This window comes from Manis pentadactyla, chromosome 3 (genome assembly GCF_030020395.1).
Source record: "Manis pentadactyla isolate mManPen7 chromosome 3, mManPen7.hap1, whole genome shotgun sequence".
NCBI lineage: Eukaryota > Metazoa > Chordata > Mammalia > Pholidota > Manidae > Manis > Manis pentadactyla.
In genome coordinates, this window is record NC_080021.1 from 190,218,261 (window position 1) to 190,236,577 (window position 18,317).

An 18,317-nucleotide genomic window follows, 5' to 3' on the forward strand; every position below is an offset into this window, starting at 1 on the left:
CAGGTGGTAACTGATTTCCAAAGATAGAGCTCCAACAAGACGATCAGAGAAGTCGGGGAAGATAAACCAAAGGAAAAGCAGAACTTGAATAAGCTCGTGCCACGCAAAGTCATTAGGGTGCAGGGGGTCTGAAGGGTGAGGATGGGCAGAAAATATGGCCCCATACCTCCCTTTTGGAGAGTTTGATGGAGTGGAACCAGGAGAGGGATAAACAGAACCAAGAAGGCCAGAGGACCAAGAGAAGGACCCTTGCGTTTTCTCCTTTTATTTTTGAAGATTATGAACTTCTGAGAATGTGTATGAAGTTCTGAAAGGATGACCAGGCTAATCCTTAGCCAGTGCTAGACTCCCCTTTTCAGTGATTGGAATAACCAGTTATCTAGCCTTGTTCTCATACCTGCAGTGACAGGTAACTCACTGACTTAAGCCAGTCATTCACAAATGGATGAGCTACAAGGAATCATGCTAACCATTTATGCCTAGAATTTCTATGGCTCTTTTTCAAAGCTGCTATGACCCTTTGTCACTGCAGACATTGCCAAGTTTTTTTTTTTTTTAATGATCCTTTTCACACGTAGTTATGCACGTGGATATAAATTATTATTTTACACACCATGTCTGAAATTCTATCATGGGACGTCTCTGTAGTTCTGTTTATATTGTCCATTGTTCCTGCTGGTTCTCCCTTGTAGAGACTAATTTTCTTTTGTGACTTGTTATTTTTGACTGTTTACTGGAAATTATATTAGAAAAAACTATTTTCAGGAACAATGTAAGGACTACAATCAAAGTACGTTTCTCCTGAGAAAATTTGGGTTGGCTTCTACCAAGGATCTTGTTAAAGTAAAAATTTTGATGCAGTTGGTCTGGGATGAGACCCAGGAATTTGCATTTCTAATAAGCTCCCTGGTGCTGCTGAGGTTCCAGATGCATGGACCACACTTTGGGGAGCAAGACACTAGAAGACCTGCAGATGGCAATCAGGCTGTAATTCTACAGGAGATGCATGACTTTGGTTCACTCTCATCCTGAGGGTGAAGCCCAGCTTGTGGGAAGGTCCCCTACAAGATGCCTCACTGTGTGTGGCCAGGGCTTTGATTATTGACCTCTTACCTCCTGAGATTGCCAGAACACAGCTTGAAGTTTGAAGGATTAGCATATATGTTCAGACCAAAAACAGTTTTTGTGCTTGCTTATTTCACTAGGTTTTAATTTTTTCTTTGTTTTTAATCTAGTAATTCCATATTTTCCTGTCATCTCCTTGATGCTTCTTAGAAGATTTTTAAAATCTATATTTCTAGTTGCTCTCAGTGGGAGCATTGGTCTAAATAACCTACTGCACGGTTGCTAGAAACAAGAAGCTGTGTGCCAGGCACTTCACATCTTCACACTCCTCGACTCTTTAGTACTCCCCAAATAATACCCAGAGAACGGCCTAGCATCATCTCCTTTGTTGAGGGGAGTCTTTGCTACATCTAGGACTATTTGTTTACAATAAATTTGTAAAGTTCTCTCCTTTCATTTGTTCTTGTGCTTCCTTTAAAGTTCCACTCAGTCTCCACCACTCAGCCGGCCTTTCCTAGCTGCTTTGTCTTGTCTGGGTTCTCCTCTTTGGAGAGCCCTCTTGCCAACCTGTCCCAGGGCTTCAGAATGGGGCCATAAAAGGAAATCTGAAGAGCCCCTTCTCATTCTATCAGAGAAGGGAAACAATTTGCCTAAGGTCCCACAAAGAATTACGGCTGCACTTGAGAATAGAACCCGAATCCTCCTCACCCAGCCTGGCAGAGTTCCACAGTCAGATGCGAGCCCTTCGTGATGTTGAGCCAAGCTTGCCTCTCAGCAACTTCTATGTAGTAATTAATCAAGAAATGGCAAGATGTGTGTCTTCTGATTCTGGGAAAAACACCAAAAGAATTCTGTACATTTTTATATAATTTATATCCACCTAGTTCTGAGGATAAAGGTCTCCATCCCCAACAGCTGAAGGAGAAGGAAGTGGTCAATAGGCACTCTTGGAAAAGGTGACAGGTCACAGGGTTTTTTCTTTTAGCTCTCCTCTTTGATTTAATTTCTGTGAGACCTCTGAAATCTAAGGAGCCCTGAAAACCACAAAATATACACCCTGTCCTCCTGGAAGGATTCCAGTAAAAACAGCTTTTAATTAAATAAAGGAGCTCTGCCATGTTCACTTCAGATAGCAGAATAAGGCCTCCGATGATAAGCTCATTTGACTGCAGGCAGGTTATTACTTGTTAAATAATCATTGAGTCTTGCTGTTCCTGTCCATCTTACAACATCTTAGTAACTGAACACAGAAGAATTGTAAAACAAACAAACAAACAAATCATAATTTAAAAAATAGTGATATTTAGGGAAACCTGAATGTCTGTAATAAAATCCATTAAGAAAGGAAGCAAAATGACTAATTCAGGAACTGGGAGTAACTCATTCAATCTAATTTCTTAAACTCCTGAACTCTTGGCCCCCAAACACTTCTCTGACCATATGTCCTCCTGAGTACCACCCCATGTGTGCAGGCATGCGCGCGCGCACACATGCACACACACACACACACACTCCCCATGCCCCAGCCACCACTGTCTTCTCAGTGGTTTCCAAACGTGGCAAACTCCCCTGAGCCTCTGTGTCTGAGAGCCTGCGAAGCTCTAGATTACAATGCCCTAGGCTGTTTCCCTGCCTATCACAATCCTTTCCAGCCTTTAGGGCCTAACACCAACTTCCCTGAAGATTTCTGCAGATGATGTTGCTAAGAAATGGAATCTCCCTTCAGAGAGGCCATGGAGATCTAGCCTCTCCGGAAGGGACTCTGGCTTCTGCAGTGTGCCCAGAGTCACGTGGACCCCTTCCCCATACTTAAATTTTTTTTCAGTATAAGTATGTCCTATGTAATAGTTGGGACATACTTATACTAAAAAATATATTCATTGTTTATCTGAAATTCAAATTTAGCTGAGTGCCCTGTATTTTATTTGGCAGCCCTGCTCAGGTAGCTTGGCGTGCCCTTGGCAGTGTTCATACTGGAAGATGTTTGCAGCCCAGGGCATAAGCAGAGCTCTGTGCCATTTGCTGGGTAATGGCTTACCCCTTAACCTTGATCTCTGTCATTTAAAAACACAAGTAACTATGAATTATACATATGCTTGAGTCTCTTCAAACATGTGTGTATGACTTTTCAAACTCTTGTAAGCATAACAAAAATAATCAACCTCATGATATCTCTATTGCCAGGTACTCTCCCAAGTATTATACAGGTACTAACGCTTAATTCTCATAGCAACTTTTTGAGGTAGGCACCTTTATTATCTGTATTACACAAATGCAACTGAATCAATGGGCGTTTAATAATTTCCCCAGGGGACAGTAGGTGGCTTGTGGTTGGTAAATGGCAGAGCTGGGATTAGATCCCAAGTCTTCTTCCAGAGGTTGCCTTCTCCACCATTCTCCTCCATGACATCTGTGGAGGTCCCCACTCATACATTACCCACAGCCCCCATGACTGACTATAACACACCAGTGTGTTGTGACCTTACACTTGTGAGTGATGGCCTACAGGATCTACTCCAAATTCATTACCTGGGAGCCATGACTTTCAGTAAGCTGCTGCAGATTACTTTTACAGACCTGACTCCTGATATTCCCCTTCTCTGGGTATGTTCCCCCTATGGGAGGGAATGCATGTTCTGTCTAGCTGTAGTACCTCACAGGGTCTCTGAAGAGCTAAGCAGATACTCAGAAAATTTGTCTTTCACTCCTCCTGTTTTGGCACACTCTTAGAGACGCATTTCAATACCTTCCTTCTCTCTACCATTCTTTTTTCTCCAAAGGGAAAATTCCTACTCACTCTTCAGGACTGAATGCAAATGTCACGTCCTCTGTGAAGGTTCCCCTGATTTTCCCTGGCCCTGTTAGTCACCCTTCCTTCCCCTCTACTTGGGTCATGGCTCAAACCCTGGCGTCTGGATTCCCTAATCAGATCTCTTTCTGCTGACTCCACTCCGTCTCAGTGATATGATTCTCTGGAACAGCAGTGCTCTACCCTGAGTGTGGCTCAGAATCAGCCAGGGAGCTTTGTAATACATAAATACTCAGTTCTATGCCCAATAATTCTGATTTGGCATGTCAGATGTAGGACCCAGACATCAATATTTAAAAAATAAAATCCACCGATGGTTCTGAGTCACAGGATTGAGCCATGGGTCAGAGGCATGGTTCTGAGTAGCAAGTGGTAATAGTCCAGGTAATCTTTCTGAGCTCAAGCTGTGTTCTTGGTACCCACTGAACACACTCCTCTTTACTGGCCATGCCCTCAGGTTCTGAAAGTAGGTATGACTGAAAGTCTGCAAGAGCCTGGGGGGGGAGTCCTTAAAGTGGCTTCCAGTCTGGACTTATCTTCTGTTATTCTGATGATTTTCTGACATAAGATTCAATTTCATATATACCCAAAGCAGTGCCCCCTCTCTACAGAGATATCAGGAAAAGGGAAAGGTACCTGTTTCTGGGATCAGTAGAATTCGTTTAGAGAAGAAACTTTAGAATCAGCTAGTATAATACCAGGTGGGGAAACAGGCTCAGAAAAGTGAAGGAAGCCCCCTAAGTGTCCAGTTTTCCTGCCTGGATTCCATCTGTGCTCTCACATACCTTGTCCACTTCGCCCAATGCCAGGTCCCCAGAGGGTAGATATTTGAAAGGGAAAAGAAAAAGGGCTTGGCCCAGGTCCCAGGTTACATCTGAGTAAACATGACATTCTGGTCATTCAGCCACAATATAATTTTAAATGGGAACCAGCCTTATAAGACACACACACACACACACACTACAGAATATCACATAATTTAACAAAACCTCTGCCACAATATTATTCAAACCAACATAAAGCAGCTGCATTAAAAATAAAAACAAAATTAAAATTGAATTCTGAGGCATAATCCAAGAGATAAAAGTCAAAAAAGCCAATATGTGATGATTGAGTATGCACGACCACAACCCTTAATCTCTGCCATCCTCTGCAGTGTAAACAAATCTGCTGATTGTTGATGATATTGCTGAAAACATCACTAATCAAACCTTAAATACCAAATACATTTAAGCAAATAACACTCTAGTTACAGTCATTCTAGCTGATGGTGAAGGAAATCCAAATCAGAGACCAGTCTGAAAATGGCCAGAGCTATACTGTAGCTTAGCCATTAATTGACCAACATCCTAGAGGCAGTGCTTTCTCTTAAGTACAGACGGCCTGGAATACAAAAGGAAATAAGGAAGAAGTCCAGGAGGCAAGCGCTAATGCAATTTCAGACTGGAATTACATCAGCAGCTTTAAACAGATGGCAGAATGGGAATAAATGTGTTAGCTCCTTTCTCTTACTTGGGCTCTCATTGTTTATATCATTAAAAATAAGGAGAGTTTAAAATAACATATATCATCATGTAGCGACTCACAGAGACACCTAAAACTAGTTTGAAGAAAAGACTGAATTTGGTCAGTCTCAGTTGTTTTGAAAACACCTGGGTGAATTCAACTAGATAACCAGCTGGCTATTTATAAAGGCGAATAAAAACTTATAGAGGCACACTGATTATGATGGAGCTGGTCATAGAAAACTCTGGATAATCCAGAGACTGGTTTCAGAACGTTTCTCCCGTGGGTGAGAAGGCGGTGGTGGGTTATGGAATCTTAAGCTCCTGAAGTTCAAAAGACCTAATTGGTTATCTACTCCAGGGAAAGCAAAGAAATGCATGTGTGTCAGCACTTTCCGTTCCCAGCCCTGAGCAGACATCATTAACCTGTTACGGTATTGTTACTGCTACCTGACATTTAGTTCGGGAATTCTTCTAGAAACAGCCCTTGCCCCCTTTTCACAACGGTGTTGGGTGTATGGAAGCCTCGTTCCCGTCCCTGATCTAATCCAACTCATTCATTTTTCAGGTGAAGAGCCGAGGCCCAAGGAGAGGGAAGTGCTCAGTAATATTGATTATAATGCTTTGCGCCGTAAATGTTTATTCAGTGCTCGACAAATATTTATATATTTACTGAACATGAGCTATGTGCCTGGCACTGAGCTCAACACTTCACGTGAATCACCTCATTTAACCTCACAACAATAGTCCAGATGCAATTTTTGTTTTTATGTTGAAAATGAGGCATCAGGAAGGTCAACTCCTGCTCTTCTTGTCAGGATGGTTCAGTAAGTGCATATAAAATCTTTCTCTGAATGCATAGGGATGTTAAGAAAATATTTTAAATGCTTAACATACACTGGAAAAAAGGGAACTTCTTTGTGGAACAGGAAGAAAGAGAAAACCTATTTACCAATTTAGTGATATATAGGAGTCCAAGTGGGGCTGTGGGAAGCAGGAACCATATACAGCTCTTTCCAAATATGTGGAGGCTCCCAAGTATGCCTGAGCTTGCATTCTAGCCTACATATACTGGCCTTCTTGATGGAAAAGTTTCCTATGACGTTAGGAGAGTGCCCAGAGAGGAGTGGCTGTGTGCCACCCTGAGGACTGGCCTCTGTCTTGGAGGTGTGGACAGACCTGCCTCTGAGGACCCAGCTCACAGCCACCTTCTTGCCTCCTCGGGAATGTAGCTTTCATCCTCCAGAATGAAAACATTTCTTCATCTCCAAAACAGAGCATTAATGCTTTTTTGTGTGTCCTCATGAGTTCTTAAAGAAGTTCCGGTAGGCAGACTCCAAGATGCCCACCGATGATCTCAGCACCTGGTATTCATGCCCTTGTAAAGTGCCCTTACATAGTGAAAAGGGTTGACTTGTGGGACCAACAGAGTATTGTAATGATTGTGGTGTATGTCTTCAGAGGTTAGGTCCTCAAAGGTATTATGATTTTGCCTTGTCCTCTCTTGTATCAGTCTCTCTGGGGGCAGCCAGGGCCATGCTGTGAGATGCTCAAGCAGAGTCATGGAGAGGGCCACGTGGCGAGGGACTGAGGCTTTGTGCCATTAGCCAGCACCAAACCGCCCTCCAATAAGTAAGCCACCTTGAAATCAAAACTTTTGGGCCACAATATGCCTTCGGAGGACAGCGGCTCTAGCCAATATCTTGACAGCATCTGTGTGAGAGACACTAAACCAGAACCACCCAGCTCAGTTTCTGCTGAATTCCCAACCCACAGACACTGTGAGATAAGAAATGTTGATCATTTTAAGCCACTAAATTGTAGTGGTAATTTGTCACACAGCAATGGAAAACTAATAAAGAAGTAAATAAGATAGTAACTGTAAAGTACTATCTCTTTATCTATCCCAGAGAAAATTTTGATATCATCTGAAAATTTGAATTTGAGGTCACTGCATTTCTATTCTATTTTGTATAAGTCAGTTGACCATTCCCCCTTTTCTCCTGCAAGTGAGGAGTAGTAGAATTAATCCAGCACTGTAAGTCATTACTAACAGAAGATGTGCAATCTCAAGTCCCAGAAATGAAATGCAAAGGGCTTAAACCAGCCCTGTGTCCCCCACCCCCGGTAGATGGAAATTAGGATTCAGGAAGCTGTGCTCCAAGATGACACCCCTGAGACTTCATTGCCTTATATTAGCATCTAGACTGGTCAGCTGCTTGTTAACATTTGTCCCTAAGCCTGCTGAATCCCCTTGATGGCTTTTGCATACACTAATTGAAGGCTTTATTTAGGAGAGAAAAGAGTAGATAACCATTTTTTCACCTGCTTCAGGTATTACCAAAAAGAATAATGGAGATCAAAGTTCATCAATATTTCAATAATCAGTCATATTGAACAAAATAATATGCTTCCTAAGTTTTTAATCTTTTTAATCTTTCCTTTCCTTCCAAACCAGAGATGGATATATAATTTTTTGTTAAGGGCTAACATTTTGTAAAATTAATTGCTTTCCTAGTCATTGGGGAAATTTCTTTGAATTATTATTTTTTTAAGGGTTAAAAGCTTTTCAAACCCCTTCATTCTTGGGTCAGAAGGAGATTTTTAAACTCACACTGGGACTCCAAATATTTGCTAGGTATTTAAATCATAATATTTCTCCATATTTGTATGCATGTTTTTATTCAAATATTTTAATGTTGAATTGAATGGATGGATTTGATGGACCCTTTACTAAAAAGAACTATCTTGTGGCATGAAAACATTTTCTAGGTGATATATTACTTAGGAACTTGTCCTTACAGCTAAGACACAAGTAGCGTTCTAGTTAAAAAATATTTTTTTATTCTTACCTTTTGCCTTCATTTTGTAAAATTTAAAAATTTTCAGCTTATTTCTTCCATACATATTAACACTGGAATGTGCCCTGCAAAACACTATTCCCTGAGCCCAAATGAGCAATGAACAAGCCAGCACAAGCTTGCTGAAGCTTAAGAACATTAGGCCCCGGTCTGATCCTATCTTTGGGTGACAGTGGGAGCTTAGACAATTGTTTTTCATTCTTTGGGACTCGGTGTCCTCGTCTATAAAATACAGCATCTGGGGGATGATCCCTAGAGGTCTTCTGTTATTTAGTCCTTCAGGTCTCACAGTTTAGGCTTCTAATGAAGCACTGCAGACTTGTCTGGTGACAGCAGTGGAAATGCTCGCTTCCTGATATGAAATCATGGACTTACATCATCTCTGATCTGCTGAGGAACCCCAAAGGATGTTTCACCTTCTTTGTCTTCAAACAGGTGTGGGGTTGCCATCCCATTTTACTACTGAGAATAGGTACAAAGTATGTAAGGTCTCTAACCAGAGATTTGAAGCCTGCCTGGGTAGCTTTCTGGGACTGGGCTAATATTTAACAAATAATTTTGTTTTCTGATTAAGCAGGAATACTAAAAAGTACAAATGGCCAAAGAGAATAACATCTATTGCATGCTTACTCTATACCAGACATGGTCTGAAATCTTATCTGTATTAAATCATTTAATCTTTACAACAAGCCTAGTAGGCACTGTTATTCTCTCCATTTCACAAATGAGTGAACTGAGGCACAGAGAGTTTATCCAACTGGCTTGAAGTCACATAGCTCATAAGTAGTGAGCTGGGATACAAATCTGGGTGGCTTGTACTCTTAATCCCTTGCTGTACATATGAGAAGATAGAAATCTTAAGAATTATCAGTAAAATGAAAAAAAAGGGCATATTATTTGTTTAATTCATCAAAGCAGCAAAAATGTTTAAAATTAAAAAAATTAGATAATATCCAAGATAGAGAAGTGTATGAGGTATCTTCATATACTTCAGGTGGGAGTGTAAATTGGCATTGCAATATGTGTGGTTGTTTTTAGTCTTCCTAGAGTACCACCCACACCTTTATGCAAGGTTGTATAATGTGATAGAGTTTTAACAACAAGAAAATAAAATCACCTAGGCTGAGGGAGGGGAACTAAAACAAATTGTATCAGAATTTCTAGGTGTGGGGCCTGGGCATTGGTTTGATTTTCAAGCTCCTCACCCAATTGCAGTGCAGAACCACTGCAAGTCTCTCCATTTGATGGAATATTATATATATATTTTTATTACTGAGGTAGGTTTATATGTAACTGACATGGATAGAAAATTGCTGAATATGTACTTTTTGATGCCATCTATATAGAAATGAAACTAGATTGTATATTTCTATCTGCATATATACATATATGCAAACTCGTTGAAAAAATATCTAGAAAGATGCATGCCAAAATGATGTGATTACCTCTGGATATTTGAGAATGGTAGTCAAAGAGGACTTCGGCCTTATCAGTAATGTTATTAATGTCTTACAAGTAGATTAAAATAAAATAAATTTATAGATGTTAAAAACATGAGGACATTAAAGCATACAAAAATAGAAAAGACAAAAACCAAAATCATAATCCAAACAGCTAGAAAAAGCCATCAAAATTTTTTGGTTTACCCCCTTCCTGTCTCTTGTTTATACTTACATATACATTGGTTTTAATCTTTTTCCCCCCTTTTTGCACAAAATAGGAATTATTACAGGCTGCCCTTTCCCTTTACAGTTCTGCAAAGGTTTTCTCCACGGATGCTCCTGAAGCATGTGTGTGCACCGATCCTGGGCTTCTTCACATTCTGCCACTTCACATTCTATCCTGCTCTCCTCTGACAGCCTGGCTACGGATGGGGAGGGGGTGGGAGTAGGGGCTACAATATCACATGGATCATTGCTTATGGGGATTTGCAGGGTTCCAACCTTGCCAGAGGGCCTAGCATCTGACAGGGGATTTAAAGTTTTGGGAAATGGAAACATGGAAACCACTCTTTATTAGCACATAAGTTTGTTACTTGGCTTTCAGACACATTTTCAATCTGTATGAAAGTAGGGGGTGACCTATAATTGACTTCATTCCAAGAAATGGGACCAGACTGTGCCAAAGGTCACCATGCATCCAAACCAGGTCACATGGTTTAAAATGGAAGCATCTGACAGTACCAACCCTCCAAGTGGACACAACGATGTCTTCCAGTCTGCGTACATGCATTATGACCCAACTGGTGGCATGACAAAGGGTCTGTGCCCATGGTTTACTCCAGCCCACATAGATATATGAAGCACTGGCCCTAAGATGGAAACATGGAAAGACCTGGTTGCTGGTCCGTGGGCTGTCCTGGTCCGGCAAAGACGACACATATGCATGAAGAGCCCCAATTCCAGACAGGCTTGATGCTGTCTTAGCAGAGCACTAACAAATCTGTCAGATATGGCTGGAATAATGTGGATGATAGGATAAAATTCTACAATTCCTAAATCCACATTCAGGGGCAGAAAGGGACAAGTTCTCCTAACTGCCTTGCATCAGTTCATTCTTGAGCTCACAAACTTGAAGCCACAGCCCTACTAGCATGCTATCTCTGTGTTGGCATCCCCATTCTGGCTGCCTAGAGAACTATGGCTCCATAACTGATTCACAGGCAGCTCTCATTAAATACAGTCTGCTAATACTAGGGAAACAGTGTGAGCTTGGATTTTTCTGAGCTCCACTTCCTCATCTGTAAAATAAAGGTCATTTTCTTTACATCGCTCTCACCTCCTCTCCCACTTCTACTACTACAACACACACACACACAAGCAAGCATGCACATACACTTGAGAATCAAGTGAATTAATGGATGTGAAAGCAGGTTCCACATTTTAAATAGCTGTAGAAATGTAAGGCCATTATATAGATTTTCTTCAGAGCTGCAGGTTTATCGAATGTTTATATTTCATCCTTGGAGACTTTTGCTTTTATTTGAAATGCAGCATTCATCTCCTCGTTATCTGTGAGACTAATCTTTTTATCCAACGCCTTCAGTCTGTTTGCTACAAAGCTGTCTAGGTGACAATGTTGATATTCAAAAGCCAATCTGAAAATACTTTCCATATAAGAAGTGTCAAAAATCACAAATGTGTCTCTTTTTAAAAATTGATTTCATCCACTGTTTTAGAACCCTGGTGAAAATATTGTCAGTGTTAGATGTATGTCTGCTCTGAATATTTCTGGTATTCTTCATGGGCCTGAATGTGGTTCTTGATTTATTCCTTGTAAATAACCTGGTGATCCTGGGGGAATATCACAATCTATAAGTATCACTATTTACAATAAGATGGATTTTCCTATCTTGCTAATTACAGTATTAATTTCCATTTACAAGTTGTTAATTCCTAGCATCAATCCTTTCCCTGTCATTGGGGAGGGACCATTGTTCAGAGAATGCCCCAGGAACATCTTTTCTATTCTAATCTCCAGATGTGCTACACATAACAGAAAATGAGGAAAAAGGGATAAGTTAATTTCCTTGATGGTAGGCCAAGCAGGCAGCAATCGCTCAGGTTTCTCAACACGCTCCCCACACAGAACCCACAGCCCTGGGTTTCATCAGCAACTCAGAATCGTCTCGTCGTCCTCCCTGCCTCACCCTCCTGCGACCAAACCAAATCTCATCCCCACACCAGGCAGGAAAACATCACCCTCATTACTGCAGTATGTATGTTCCTATTCCACTCCCCCTTGCGTAGTCAGTCCATCCCTGGGTGTGAGGAGAAAGTCAGGAAGTGAAAGCATTTCCCCACATGCTCTCCTTCTCTGCTTTGAACCGTCCGTCCCAGCTTCCAGCAGGAGCAGCCCAAGGGCTTTCAGAAATTCAATCAGTTTCCAGATAAGAGCATAACAAGGTATTAACTTTCATGTTGTTTTTCTCTATGACTTGGATTTTCCACTTTTTGAGGAAAGTCTAATAATTTTACTTCTAATGGGACTAAGGAGTAGCAAGAAAGATGGAGCTGCTTCTAGGGCTGGGGGTTGGGAATGTAGAAACCCCCTAAAAAGGTGGACTCTTCTCCCTTTTCCCTTTTTTTTTTTTGGTTCCAGGACAGTGGATATCAGAGGATGATCAAGATCAGATGCAGCAGAGAGGAGAAGTCAGGGTGAGGGATCTGAACCTGAGCTGGACCAGGGGGGACTCCGACCCCGGGGGCTGAGCGGGGTGAATGAGCAGCCTTGGCCAAAGGGCACGGTGCAGAGCCAGCCCTTGGAACTGACCTGGGCTTCTCCTAGCACTGCGTCCCTGTGTCAGAGTTCCAGAACACAGAGCAGGAACCTCAGGAGGCACCCAGGCTTTCTTTCTCTCCTTGACTGGTAACCTGTAGCTTTCAAAGAATAGGAATTCTAGATGTGAACTGACCTAGAAAGTGACCTTTCCAAGCTGGACCTGGAGGAATAAGGGATGTTTCTGAGAAGAAAATGGAACTAATGAAGGACTCACTGTGTCCGAATGTCTTAAGTGGAGTTTTATAGCTCGGTCCGATGGTTTGGGGAAAAATTAATAACAGGTACACAGACAACTAAACAAATGAAAAAAAGGGGCATTTACTCACTCTAAAAATACACAGGAAAGAAAATGTTACCATAGTATATACGACACAGCTTAGCTGTACATGTCGTTTACAGGATCATGATGTTGTAAACACGGTATGTGAGGAAGAGAGGTGAGTTGGATCTTCTCTAATAGGAATTTAAGAGAAAAATCAGGAAATAGAACTATACACATATTGTTTAGAAACTCAGAGGTAAGTTTGAGAAGAAATCACTAAAATGAAGTGGTTGGGAGCAGCCTTTTGCAGCAGACCAGGGGTCATGCTTTTCTGTGAGGAAGCCTATGGCAGTATTTTGAGGGATGCTCATGTATCTTAAAGGGAGTCACTAGGCCTGTGCACATGTGCCCAGGGTGCCACTGAGTTCAGATGTGGCCAAGGGATGTGCTTTGGTCAGTGAAACCCAATGGGCAGCGGAGCTTCAGCAAAGAGATCCCAACCCCTGCGTTCCCTCCCTCATGTCGGCATTTGTGGACCAGGGAACTGGGCTTTCCCTCCACTGGGGACCCTGAGTAAGCACAGCACAGAGCAGGGACCCTCAGTCACCCCCCCAACTGACACAGAGTATGAGAGAAATTAAGCTCTTACAGTTTTTAGCCACTGCAGGCAGGGGTTGTTCATTAACGCTTACGAACTTGGCCTAGCTGGCTGCTTTAATCACTTCAATAAAGGCAGAACCAAGCAGAAAAATGAAAATATGGAAATTGCCCATTCCGCCCAAGTCACTGAGTGTAGAGCAAAAGGTAGAAAAATAAATAGTGGTGACAAGCAACTACGGAAAAGACTCATAGATATCTCACTATATCATATATACATACACCCACACATTCAATATGTATACACAACAATTTAAAAATACATGACTATATAATATTTTATAATATATAACACATGTGAATTATATATTTATATATAAAATATGTGTTATAAGATATATCATATATATATGTATATATAGCGATGGGTAGAATAATGGCTCCCAGAGATGCCCACATCCTAAACCCCCAGAGCCTGTGACTGTGTTCCTCCATGCGGCAAGAAGGTTTTGCAGATGTGATTGTGGTTAAGGACCCTGGGATGGGGAGACTATACTGGATTATTCAGGTGGGTCTAATCCAACCACAGGAGTCTTTAAAGTGGAGACTCATCCTGGCTGCAGAAAGCTAGAGAGACGGCAACGTGAGACGGACTCGGCCTGCTCCTGCTGGCTTTACTGACACTTATGATTTGTAATTTCTTCATCTGTTTATGGATATAATAAAGCTTTTGCATTTGTTGTGAAGATCAAATAAGAAAATTTTAATAAACCTGAGGCCAATGCAACAATGAAATGGAGAGGGCAAGAGTGGAGCCTGGGAGGCCAGTTAGAAGGATCCAGGCATGACTAAGGGAATAGCAACGTTGACTTTGGACGGAGATCGAAACCTCGAAAGCCAGCATGTTCATTATCTGGAGACACTGATCCAAATATTTGAAACCTATGTGACCAACATCCTACAGACCTATATGAAAAGTTATGTCCTGATTAGAATTTCCCTTGGTTTGTATGGTATCAGGGAAAGGGGGTTAGAAGGAAGAAACAAATACTTAATGTCCCAGTGCTGAGAGGGTCTGCTTCATCCCTTTAACATCAAGGATGAATTTGCCAAGAGAAGAGGAACATTCTAAGTCTAGTGGATGCAGTCCCCTGTGTGCTTCTTCGCATTAGGTTTGCTCTTTCCACCGGGACTGCTGACCAAGGCTCTCCTGAAGACAGAGAGCCATGCGTGGACGCTGACCATGTGAGTCTCCTGCATTCATGGGCCTCCATTGCTGGTCCCCTGCTGATTGGCACACTTTTGCTTTAACTAGGTTCAAACATTCAATCACATAATGGTCAAGCCTGGCCCAAGAGGGCCATTAAATCAGTGATTTTCAAACTTTTTACCTTAGCTCATTAAATAAAGCAAAAGTCCCAAGACATAACCCACACCACCCCTTTCTATTTCCTGGTAAGATAAAGAACATCATGATAAATATCTGAGAGGAACAAAATAACATTCCAGTTATAACTGCAGCAATTACCCCAAAATGTATTGAGAAGGATAAGAACTGTAAATAATTTTACTAAGTGCTTTAATTAATTCAAGGATAGCAGTGAGTGAAAACCATGTCCAACTCATGACAGTTCTGTTGATGCACTGATAATAAAGCATCCTGCCTGAGCATCTCCGGAATTCCAACTCCCTGTGTCTGTACAGGGTTGCAAAGTGGACCTGCTGGCCAGCATTGTGTGTAGCAATCAGACTTCTTGTTAGGACACCAAGTTAGAATTCCTAATAAACTCTGGTAATATGCTCCTCTATTTATAAATATCAAATCTTGATATCTTTTAATAACCCACTTATTAGTTTACTAAGTTCTCCTTGGTTAAAAATAAAAATGAGAAAAAGTAACACCTCTTAAGTACTTACTATTGTTCCAGGAGCTCCTCTAAGAGCGTCTCATGCTTTAAGAATTGAACATTCATGGTATTTCCTGTTATTCATTGATAAGAAGAAAGTAACTGTATTTTGTGGTCAGTTTACAGCCCGTCAGAGGACGCCTAATATTGCTTTAAGGTAATTTTGTGTGTTTCTGTCCTAATCCATATATGCTGATTCTGAAGCTTAACTCCTAAAAGTCAGTTTCATTTCCCTTCAAGTTTTGAAGATTATTCTTTGTTGTTTCTAGATCCTAACCACAACATATAAAAAAACATTTTACAAATTATAAAGTGCTGCATTTGCATAAGGGTTTTAGAATGGGGTCTGGAACTAATGCTCCCATCTCCATTTATGAGTAAGGAAACTGAGGCCCAAACGGGAGATAACATGTCTTCAAGGCCCCTTAGTGAACAGGCAAAAGAATCAGGGTGAGATTCCAGACTTCCAGCACTCTGCAGGGCTCTTCTTCCAAAATGAACTCATTCTACACCCTTCAGGGCCCATTTCCCACACATTACTGGAAGAGCCATTTCTCCTTCTCCCCACTATTCCTTAACAAATTACCCCAAAACTTACAGGTTTAAAGCAGCAAGCATGCGTCTCAGTTTCCGAGGGCCAGGAATCCAGGAGTGGCTTAGCTGGGGGCTTCGGCTCAGAGTGGCTCAGGAGACCACAGGTGAGAAGATGGCCAGGCCTCAGGCCGTTGAAGGCTTCGCTGGGCGACAGGACCTCGCATGGCTGGGCTGGAGGCCTCGGGTTCCCACTACTCGGGCCTCTCCACAGGGATGCTCGTGACACAGCTAATGATCAGAGACAGAGAGAGGGGAGGGAGGAAGGCTTGAACACCACAATGAAGAGCCTGAACTCTATTTCACATAAAATGGGGAGCTGTTGATAATTGATGAGAACTGCTCAGACTCTGTTCCAAAGCCTTTTGGGTATTCCTCCTTGATGTCCAACGACTGGTTAATTTTCTGGGCTAAGACCATCTTACGTTGTCCAAAACTGCAGCTCGTAGCTGACAGAAACTCAAGAACAATAAAATTTAGTAGCAAGAATCCTACGAACATCCTGTAGTGGCACCTAAACACCATAAAAAGGGAGGCAGGAAAAAACATAGCAAGTGTCTCATCAGGATAATATTCCAGGGGGAGAAGAAAGCATTCATTTAAAAATTTTCCCTTTAATAAATTTATCATCACAGATCCTATGACTTTAGATTTAGAAAGGAACTTTGAAATTATTGAGATCAAGGTAAGCCAATGACACCCAGATCTACACTTCTGGCTTCACCCCCTCCTCTGAGCTTCAGGCCTAATTATTCAGCTGTCTGCTGGACATGTCAGCCGGCCTTCCACCTTCTGCTTTGGGTGTTTTACTTAATTAAATGATCATCTGCCCAGTCACCCAAAGAAGGAGCCAGCAGGCCATCATCCTCTGTTGGATGGGAAGCTACATTCAACTGGGCACCATGTACTGATTCTAAGTCTGAAGCACCTCTAGTTCCCTCCCCACCCTCATGCTCTTAAATTGATTGCTTGTCCTACCCAGGCCTCCTCAAATCTGCCCTCCCTCTCCTGCCTTTAAGGAATGAGTTACCTTGCCTGCAACATTCTTCTCTCTTGCTTGACTGGAAAACTCTTACAGCTTTCTCACGACCCAGTTCAAATGTCACCTCCTTTTTGTGGAATGAATAATCTCTCCTTCATCTGGACTCCCCACACATCATTACCAACTTCTAACATGGCTGTTGTCATGCCCATCACTTCAACAAAACAATGGCCCATAAAGACTAAATGACTTACTCAAGTTCAAGTTCAAGTTCACTCAGTTCATCTACAGCAGAGCCAGGACTAGAAGATAGTCTAGAAACAGGGCTCATGCCCAAGACTCCCAATGATAAAGTGTTCCTGCTGTTCCGGCCATGGAGAAGTGTCTGTGAGGCTAACTCCATGGTTATCTTTGAGGTTAGAGCTGTCTCCCCAAAAATCTATCCTGCACTGGGGGCGGCAGTCAGCGGGCTGAACAGCCTGTGCACTGAGGGGCGGGGATGTTCAGGCCTCGCTTGCAGGACGGCCCGTGGAGAGAAGTGCCACTCCAATTTGTGGGTCACTCATTTCCACTCCACAAAGGCCTTGTCAAATAGTTGCCTGGGGGCTTTCATCTTTATCTCTCTTACTCCTGGGGCCAAAAGTCAAATTTGGTTTCTGCTCACTTGTTTGATTTTTAGTGGCTCCCCTGGTATCCTCAGCTGCAGAACATTTAGCAAGTGGCTTCTTTTGAAAGTTTAAGGTGGAAGTCTCCGAGCTGGGGTGGGGCTTCTCCTGACAAGTGTGTAATTGATGGGAAACCTCTCACAGGAGGCTTCCTATCCCAAGTCTCACTGAAGGTCACTTCAGAGATGGAAAATACTCCTAGAGGCCTTTTACAATGGGCTAAACCAGCCTAAAACCGTCACCTTTTCCCTCCTGGGTGGCCATTCACTGTTTCCATCTGTCTGGCAGCCAGAGAAGAATGTGAGGAGACAGACAGAAAGGAAATCACTCCCTGAATACATACGGGACAGAACGCAGTGAAGCAGAGCCTTGGGAGAACACTGGGATGGGTGGGTGGGTGCTGGGGGCTGGGGCAGGCTGAGCCTCTAAGCTTTGGTTCGGCCCTCCAAGTGTTCTGTCGTTCTTGGGGTTTTCTGCCTTGATTCCTGTGGTCACCACCATACCTGGTCCTTCCCCACTGGCCCACAGAGAACACAAACCCTTGAACACGATTGAAATGGGCTAATATTTTCCAAAGGGGCATCACTAACACGCTAGAGAAAATGAACATAGAAAACATCAACAGCACTGAAAACAATCCATTTTGTTTCCTGGCACCTCGGAGATGGTGTGGAAGGTCCTGTTGTTCAAATCAAATCATAGCAGGAAGGAGACAGTCAGGAGATAATGGAAAGCTTACTGAAGGCAGTGGAGGTAAGGCTAGGTAGCATTGTAAAGATACAAAAGATACTT

At 42.3% G+C, this 18,317-nt stretch overlaps 1 long non-coding RNA gene across 2 annotated transcripts in view; it reads right to left on the reverse strand.

Moving 5' to 3' along the window:
- Positions 1 to 18,317, reverse strand: part of LOC130683016 (uncharacterized) — a 473,713-nt gene that overhangs the window by 131,359 nt on the left and 324,037 nt on the right. For both annotated transcript variants that reach the window (XR_008996565.1, XR_008996566.1), the window contains one exon: positions 15,886 to 16,109. This is a non-coding gene — a long non-coding RNA (uncharacterized LOC130683016). The remainder of the gene's footprint in view (positions 1 to 15,885; positions 16,110 to 18,317) is intronic.